The sequence below is a fragment of the Filicampus tigris genome, chromosome 16 (assembly GCF_054856515.1).
Source record: "Filicampus tigris isolate MCC_2025a chromosome 16, RoL_Ftig_1.0, whole genome shotgun sequence".
NCBI classification, from domain to species: Eukaryota; Metazoa; Chordata; class Actinopteri; order Syngnathiformes; family Syngnathidae; genus Filicampus; species Filicampus tigris.
The window spans coordinates 10,032,410-10,041,467 of NC_141232.1; the positions used below are offsets into that span (position 1 = coordinate 10,032,410).

General features: G+C 40.1%; 2 long non-coding RNA genes across 25 annotated transcripts; one reads left to right on the forward strand and one right to left on the reverse strand.

The window, feature by feature from the left end:
- The first annotated feature begins 122 nt into the window (after positions 1-122).
- LOC147134639 (uncharacterized) lies at positions 123-3,974 on the forward strand. 22 transcript variants are annotated; one of them, XR_015089998.1, is made up of 14 exons: positions 123-949; positions 1,259-1,288; positions 1,375-1,397; positions 1,506-1,581; positions 1,656-1,700; positions 2,157-2,206; positions 2,490-2,528; positions 2,603-2,711; positions 2,873-2,944; positions 3,066-3,233; positions 3,293-3,341; positions 3,417-3,548; positions 3,635-3,696; positions 3,783-3,974. It is a non-coding gene; the product is annotated as an uncharacterized LOC147134639 (long non-coding RNA). The 22 variants fall into 22 exon arrangements; XR_015090013.1 differs by having other exon boundaries at positions 230-949; positions 1,506-1,576; positions 2,023-2,206; positions 2,485-2,528; XR_015089997.1 differs by lacking the exon at positions 1,375-1,397 and having other exon boundaries at positions 133-949.
- On the reverse strand, positions 1,989-8,371 carry LOC147134640 (uncharacterized). 3 transcript variants are annotated; one of them, XR_015090020.1, is made up of 10 exons: positions 8,241-8,371; positions 5,331-5,423; positions 3,672-3,940; positions 3,437-3,514; positions 3,275-3,338; positions 3,061-3,210; positions 2,839-2,952; positions 2,674-2,739; positions 2,458-2,536; positions 1,989-2,179 (listed from the first exon to the last, which is right to left on the reverse strand). It is a non-coding gene; the product is annotated as an uncharacterized LOC147134640 (long non-coding RNA). The 3 variants fall into 3 exon arrangements; XR_015090021.1 differs by having other exon boundaries at positions 2,674-2,952; positions 3,275-3,335; XR_015090019.1 differs by having other exon boundaries at positions 2,674-2,952.
- Between the last annotated feature and the right edge of the window lie 687 nt (positions 8,372-9,058).

Below are 9,058 nucleotides of genomic sequence, written 5' to 3' on the forward strand. Positions count from 1 at the left end.
GACCATGTATAGTAAGGGTTTTGTAAGGCGTTTTTGTGAAAAAAAAAAAAAACAAAAAAAACCGACCATTTATAGTGTGCCCTGCGACTGGCTGGCGACCAGTTCGGGGTCTGCCTTCGCCCATTGACGGCTGGGATAGGCTCCAGCAACTCCTCGCGACCCTGTATAGGAGAAGCGGTTTGGAAGATGACATGATGATGGCCATGTATAGTAAGGATATAGTAAGGCGTTTTTTGTGGAAAAAAAAACCCGACCATGTATAGTATGTAAAGCAACAGGCGTTTTTTGTGAAAAAACAAAAAGCAAAAAACGACCTTGTATAGTAAGCCGTTTTTACACAAAAACTCAAAAATTTTTCCTGTCAACATGGCCGAGTGGTATAAGTAATAGCGTGATGTTCCGGAGACTCTGGTTCGATCCTAACTATTTGCTCCAGTCACAATTTAAATGGAGAGCAAAGCAGGAATCGAACACAGTTCTTCTAAAGACCAATCTATGACGCTAACCATTCGACCATGGCAGATCTTCTGGCTCGGCTCGGTCGGTTATATATGTCCATTGATGTACACATTCGCTTTTCACTGCGTGACCATATCTGATATATACTACTAAGAGAGTCACTTGCCGCAACTGAGTGGTGGTTGAGTGGTATACGTTGCTGTTTCATATGCAGCCAACCCGGGTTCGAGCCCCAGCGAGCTTAAATGACAATTTTTCTGGTATTTTACTCCCGCATTTTCAATGTAACACGTAGCGTCGTCTACTTAGCTTTCTACTGTTAAATAAAAGTTTTTTATTTTTTTTCGGGAAGTGACGTCATCACCGGAAACCTATTTAAATCGGGGAAAACGAGTCATTCTTTCTCAGATGCCACAACCTCCGGTCGTCCTCGTCCACCAGGCACCAGCTGCTCCGCACACATCTCCACAAGATCGAAAACGTTGATAAGGTGAGTGCTCAATTTTTAAAAGTCTCTTAAAGCTCACTGCTTTTGCGCACTTTGAAGTTAAAGGATCACTTTTGGCGTGCTCACGCCTTGCTAACATGGCAAGCTAAAGCGTTTGCTCGAGCGTTGGTAATTAACTCTTCCTACGACTTCAAATTGCACCAAAACACGTTTTTTTAACGTACATACTGTTAAACGGATGGACGCAATAATTTGCATATTTATTCATGGTTAAGTTCATGTTTATTCGACAGTAATGCAGCAACTTTGTGTGACCATGACTAACGAAGCGTTTGCTCAAATCTTTTCCAGCATCTGGACGAAAGTGCCGTTTTGCCGGAGGTAAGTAGACAAAACTTAACAATTAAACTGAATAAATCACTTATATTTTCATGTATGCGTGTTAATTGTCTCATTTCTGTCCACAGGTTAGCATTGACAGAACGGCCAGGTTGACTGCAAAATGGCAATTTCTGTGTTTATTCATACACGACATCATTATTAAACAGACTAAATCAAGTATCTGTGTGTGTGTGTTGATTCTTATTTCTGTTGGCAGAACTGCCCAAATGGCTGACTTCCTGTCTTTTTGGGACATGGCGTCATGAGACTTTTGCATGTCTACCAAATGTCAGGTTGTTAAGCCACTAGCTTGTCAGGCTGAGCATTTTAAAGTGGAATGCTTGCGGTCCTTACGTTTGTCTTTCAGGCCACCATACTGTTGAAGAGGCGGCCAGCTCTGCTCTCCTTACTGGTAAAACACACTCTTTCATACATGTACAAATGTTTGACTAATTATTTCAGCATGTGCTGACCAGGGGACATCCTGTGATCTTTAGCAATCAGCACAGGTGTGTCAAATCCAGGTCCAGTAAGTAAAAACAAAGCCACAGTTTGACTTGTGCCACAGGTGCTTCTACTCAACCAGCTTCTGGGGAACTCTTACCTGCCGGTTGAGTGGAAGCACCTGCGGCAGGGGTTTTACTTTTTGGACCAGGATTTGACACCTGGGTGAGGGGGGAACATGCACTCAATGGCAACATTTCGATCACTGTCAACTTTAATGTTTGCTGCAGTATCACTCCAGGAAGAAGCATCAGCCAAGATTCTGGATGCAACCGAAGGAGAATCAGGAGACCTGATGTGACTTTCTAGCAGTGTCCGATCCAAACTTCTGCTTTTTGTTTGTCCGCTCCCTCTTTTTCTACAGTCATGCCAGAGCTTCATTGAGCGCTGTGAAACAAGATGGCAGTGTATCAAGTGAGCATTTTTTCCCCCTCTGCAGTTATACCAAAGTTGCAGGCAGGACACTCATCAGGGGTCTCCAATAGTGTTCCTTGAGGGCCGCTTTCCTGAATGTTTTCCTCCTGCTGTGACACACGATTGAAATGATCAAGCTCCTAAAAACTTGCTGATCGTTTGAATCGGGTGTGTTGCAGCTGGGCGCAATGGAAAACGGGCAGGACGGCAACCCACAAGGAACAGGATTGAAGACCTGGTCAACAAGTTACTTTATCTTTTGTCCTGCTCTTTTCCAGTGCAGCCTGGATCAACCCGTGAAGTCGAGCTCCTCTTCATCAAGGTTGGGACCTGTTGCAAAAGACAAACTTGATAATCAAAGTTGACTGGGTTTTTTTTTTTTTTTTTTTGTTCTAGGTGGCTCTATGATCAACTTGCAGACCAGTTCAACAGGCTACAAAAACTCTGCATGTTTAAAAAGCACTTGCCTGCTTTAACATGAACTTGGCATGCACTGCAGCTTCCAGTAAGAGTGCCGTCAGGGACTCTTCCACCTGCTAGGCAAAGACATTTATGGAGATAAATGTGGAATGTCCTCAAAGCTGTCTACATTTTCAGTATTAGGACATGCAAATAAACATAGTAAAAATAGCCTCTTGGCTGGTCCATTGTTTGTGGTATTTGCAGGTTTGTCCATCCGGGAGAAGTCTCTGCACCAGTCCAGAGTTTCAGGAGATCGGCCAGTTGCTGCAGTGGAAGGTTCCAGTCTACAGTGAAACAGAATATTTTAGTCAACTAAAAATGAGTCAATTTTATTAAAAGTGAAACTCTATACATTCACGGTATGTTGCTGATGCCATAAGCTTTTGACTCACCTTAGGTCGTATGGACCTAACTAAGCTGGTCAACTGACGACTTCGCCGTGCAGCGACGAGGAGACAGTCTTTAAATGTCATCCAACTTGAATGGTGCACATCATGAAGCTTGCCAGGGTGTTCCAGATGACTGCATCAAAGAGGAGCCCCCTGCAGAAGCATAATAGTAAAATGTAACTGCATTTCAGGTTAGTAAATAGAATTGTCTACTCACATGTTCCTTGTCCTGCAGATGGCGCCACTGGAGTACTGCAACATGACTGAAAATGCGTCCTCTGCTGGTAAGAAAAGGAACATTTCATTTCAGCTAGCATGTTCCGGTTGTCTCGATAAAGTTGACTTGATCTTGTGTCCAGTGTGGCGCACGATGGAGTACCAGCGACAAGCAGCAACACTTTTGCCTTTCTTGTTGCTTGCTCATCCACGAGGTGCTGATGCCAAACTTTGAGGCAGCCTGAGACGATATGGGAGACATTTACACTTGGACGGTATGCTCTTTTAAAAAAAATGTCACTGGATAATCCTCATGACAACTTTGCTGACCGAATACTTTTGGTTATTTTCCCCTTTCTAGGCAGCAAAGAACAAGATCACCATCCATCATAACTCACCTGTGAAGACTTGTCTTGATCGCTGGTAGGTTTCAAGCCCCAAACATCTACTGCACATTGACTTATTAACTTTTGACTCACAGATGTTTTTTTTTTTTTTTTTGGTCTTAGGTCCACACTTGTCAAAGTTCTTCTCGCTGGCCGACCACTTTGCAACGAGCAGACTGTCATCCGACTTGCAACTTTGTCTTCTGGCTGGCCGACCACTTCAGCAACGCAGCAACAAGCAGACAGTCATCTGACTTGTAACTTGTTTGTGATTGTCTCCTCTGCAAAAGAAATAAAGCTTGATTACAAATGACACTTAAGCTCTCAACTACATTCTTGCACACATCACAAAAAACTTGCTTAAAGGAAAGTAACAAAAAAAATCTAAAATATTTTTAATGTTTTTTCCCCGAATGTTTTTTTCTGAATTTTTTTTGCAAAAAAAAAGTTCCAAAAATATTTTTCAGTTTTTTTTCCCGAATGTTTTTTTCTGAATTTTTTTTTTTTGGGGGGGGAAAGTGGGTGTGTCAAAGCTGGAATAAAGCTTTCTGATTCGCTGATGAGTCTGGAAGTAGGTGGAGCAATGTGGATAAAAGGCTATGATTGGTCAAAAGGTGGGTGGGACTATGCAAATTAAAAGAGCTGCGATTGGTGGGATCCCGAGTGGGCGTGGCCATGTAAATTTACAGCGCTGTGATTGGTTGGAGTGGCAAAAGTGGGCGTGGCTATGCAAATAGGTGCGTTCTGATTGGCTATGCAAATTCAAGCCACGCTGTGATTGGTGGATTCAAAATCAGGCGGAGTTAGGGGCGGTCCTAGCAGCAGATAGGTTTTTTTTTTAAGGCACTTTTGAGTTTTCAGGTTAAAGTTGCACTTCAGTCACTACATGAGACACAAGACTTTTACCATTCCCCTCAATCTCACATGACCCAAAGCTCGATGAATTTAGAGATTGCCTGAGTTTTGAGTCATGAGGAGACAAACAGGAGTAGTAATGTGACACTTGTGTCCACAGTAGTAGTGGCTGACGTGCAACTCTCACCTCAACACTTCAAGCAGCCTTCTGAATAGTTTTCCACTGCAGCAACCAACATGCATGAAAGGCTACAAATGAGGGCAGATTTACCAATAAAACACAAAGACTCCAATTCAAGTTGAACAATTTATTGGACAAAAACATGACAATTTGAAAGCATCTCACCAGTCAATGTTTGTGAGAGCTAACTCAAGTTGCACACACAGACATTGACGATGGAAGCAGCTTAAGTGTCGCCTGCTTGACGAGCTCATGTGTGATGTCACTTACTTCAAATGACGCGCACACACTTTGGCGATGGCACCAAAGGGGTACGTGAGCACACTGGGACATAAAGTGTACAGCATGACACCATGGTCAGACACTTCTGGACATGTTTTTGAATGACACTGATGTGAACCAAGTTAGTCAAAAATAGATAGATACTTTTTTTAAAAAATATGACATTACTTTTAACTACCTTGGCCCACATCATAGTCATTGAAAAACATGCCCAGAAGTGTCTGACCATGGTGTTGTGTCATGCAATGCATGAAGCAAGCAAAAGTTGAAGTTGAGTGCACACACGTCCACCTTGCGGTGAGATGTGACATCACACATGAGCTCCTCAAGCACACACACTGCTCAATACTCACATGGGTCCAAATGCAGCTTGGCCTTCCCTTCCCTTCCGCATGTCCCACAAGTCCATCGGCTGCACCTTTGAGCACGAAGCCTCCTCCATCCATCTGGTCAGGCAGAAAATAAAAGCAGTAAAAGTTGATTTTTTTTTTTAATTGTCCATTTTAAGATTCAAGTCATATTATTAGGAAGATATGGTGGTATAGTTTCACTTTTTACACATCCATTTGCAAATGTGCCCACACACATCATGCATTTGTGTGAGCAATCAGCTGGTGGCTTTCTCTCCACACCTGACATCCAATGAGCAACTCATGCTCCTTTCAATCAACTGCTCAAGCAGGGCCTCAAAGTCCTCCTACTGAAAATACTCCACACATGTGCTAAGATAGAGTACGTAGTTTAATATTGTTCAAACATACACAAAAAGTAAAACTACTCCAACAGGAAGCAATCTCATCCCCTTGTAAAAATGCCACTTTGCTCTTGTCATTTTACAACACTACAGTATCTGATAAGTATTACTTTGCATTTCCATAATACATTACTTTTATCAAAAGTATTCCATTTTTTAAGTTGACGATGTAAGAGTACACAGTTATGTTTGTTCTTTTTGCCTGTCACCCAAATAATCCTTTGTATTAGAATGTGAAATTATTAATTGGGGTTAATAGCAGATTAAATTGTCCATAATACAATTTTGGACTCTAATTAGGGCTATCAAAATTAAAGCGTTAACTCTGGAGAATAATTTAAATTTCATAAAGCGTTGAAAAAAATGAACTCAGTTTTATTTAATTCCTGTGGCAGCTGATCTCTGCTCACCTTGCAGCCAAACTTTGAGTCACTGGTGCAAAGACACACACAGATGGACTTTTACGTAGTTTTATTTTAAAAAGTTGCTCATTGGAGAAATCCAAAATAATTTGTGCACAATTTGTGCAGCCAAATTCAAATACCATATTACTTGTATGTCTTTGGCATATCGTTCAATAGTTGTATTCTATACAATATGACTTTATATAGCGCATTTCATAACAGCTACAGCTGTAACAAAGCACTTACATTACAACAACAAAATAGCAATACTATAACAAGTGAACACAATAAATTAAAAAACAGATTACTATACACAGACACCGGAAAACAGCAGAAAAGTGTCAGTCTCACGTCGGATCAAAAGTCAAAGACAAGAAATGTGTCTTCAAACGGGTTTTGAAAATGGACAGAGAGGGTTTTGCCTGACATTTAATGGAAGGTCATTCCAAAGGAAGGACCAACAACAGAAAAGGCGCCATCCCCACATACTCAAAGAATCATATTCAAGGATCAAAGAAAGCTATTTGAACAGCCTCTGAATCGAAATATAGTATACATTTTTTTTCAATTCCAATATTTTGCTAATGTAAATATCTGTTACAAGCTTCGTATAAAATTATAGTTGAAAACGATTTATGTTCAATTTTGCATTCATTACTTAAAATAAATTAATGGCTTGACAGCACTAACTAAAATATTATTTTGTTCAGGATCCATTTAGATACGTCATGACATACTTAATAATTTAAAGGTGTTTTGATTTGGAGTTTTTACATTTATTTACGATAGAATTTACATTTCTGTAATGGCTTATGTATTTAATGACTTATTCACTGCAATCGCCAGCATAAAAAAGCAACAATATTTTGGTCAGCAACATATTCAAGACGCCTCTCAGTGAAGCTGCACCTGTACACCGCATATTCAAAGGTTTGGCTAAGTTGTTGATGTTGGGGTTCTTTCTGTCTGGCAACGTCACACCCCAGCACTACATTTATTGACAACATACAATTTGACAGCTCTGTCTTTAAAAGCTGCCTCTACAATCAATCTTTATGGGTTATTTAATGTATCTGACCTCTAAAATAGGGAGCGGTACGGGAGTGGGAGTTATGCTGAACGGAGCGGGGCGGGTTAGAAGTCGCTTTCACCGGGATGGGATGGGACAGGATTTTCTTTTTTTTTTTAATTAAATTTTATTATACTGTGGTCTGGGACTGAGATTTTTTCCCCCTGTGGGAGTCGGATGGTACCAGAGTAAAAATCCACTCCGATGTCATCTATCGATCCCACACACACCAGTTGTCAACATTCACGTGTGCTTTAAAGGTCATCCCTCTTCAGTCCGCTAGAGGGTAGTGTCTCTGTCTCCAACAATCCGTGTATCATTTGTTCATTAGTTGGCTTTTTTAAACAAAACGGGTAGTAAAAAAAATTAATTAAAAAACTTGTTTGGTCAATGTTCGTTCCAAAAAACAAAATGAAATAAAACTGACAACAAACCTTTTTATTTAATTTTACTACAGAATTAAAAAAAACAAAAACATAACAGCGGATCTACGACGCCGCTGTAGCAGCGGACAAAGAGAAGGCGAACGAGAATGAAGAACGTCTTCATGTCAAGGCAAAACAAGGTTGGGGTAAACAAATTACGGTCGTATTTTGTTTCCCAAGTTGTGTCAAATAAACACACAAAATATCGGCTTTCCGTTTTTCAATTTCGAAGTTTCAAACAAAAAACGGGATATAGCGCATTCCCGTTAAATGGAAACAGCAACACTGCCTATAGTGGAATCAGTCGGGATGGCCTTTCCACACATGCAAATATCTGAGACCTGTGTCTGTGTGCGTGTGAGAACATCTTGAAACGGCGTGCCAGCTGATTCACAAATGCACATTCGACATTTCACACGCAGATTTGAATATTTACATGACACTTCATGATAAATGCACCCCCAAAAAAATTGTGAGCTTCCAGTGACGTAGAGAGTAACAATTAACAAACTGGAAGGCCTCAGTGTTGTAATTATGCTCCAAAATAGTCTACATACTTACATTTGTATATAAATGGCACATAGACAGTTTAAAATTTTTAAATTACTCACTGAAAACACAGCTGCCAGTCACCTGGAGACTTGGTCGGATGTACGCTTCTTTTTCTTCTTTTTCTGCCGCTGCTTCTTCTTCGTCTTGTTTTTGGCGGGTAATATCTGCATATCGATGCATATTGGTGCATATCGCCACCGACTGGACAGGAGATTGCAAATACATTTGGCAAGCAATGTTATCCTAAGGCTATGACGTTATCTATCTACCGTAGGTCAAAGAATGTGTACGACTGTATGGTATGAGAAATTTGACAAATTGTGTTTGACAAATTGTGCAACGACTCTTCAAACAACAACAACAACAACAACAACAACAACAACAACAACGCCGTATCGTAATACCCTTACAAAAAAGTAGTATATAAGTAACTTACGTACTTATAAGTAAGGGAAATAATTTTATATTGTTATTCGCCTTTTGGTGTTGGAAGATTTTCTATATATGTAAGGCACCACTTTGAGACTTCCGCTTCACTTTGTCTCTTTGTTGTTTTTATTTGCCCTAAAAAGCAAAAAGCTATTTCTGATTTTCATTAGTTAGTTTTTATTAAAGTTTTATTTGTTTTTAATACTTTTATTATTATTATTATTATTATTATTATTATTATTATTATTATTATTATTATCATTATTATTATTACCAACAATTTTTCCAGGTCAATACAGTTCACGATATCGTCTTCAGGCGCTACGCTGTCGCTATCTCCTGGTCACTAGGAGAAATGCTTTCGGTGACAACTTCCTGGAATCTAAAACAGATACATATGTTGTACGAGCCGTATTTCGATTTGTGTCACGTGCTGTATTCCATTTTC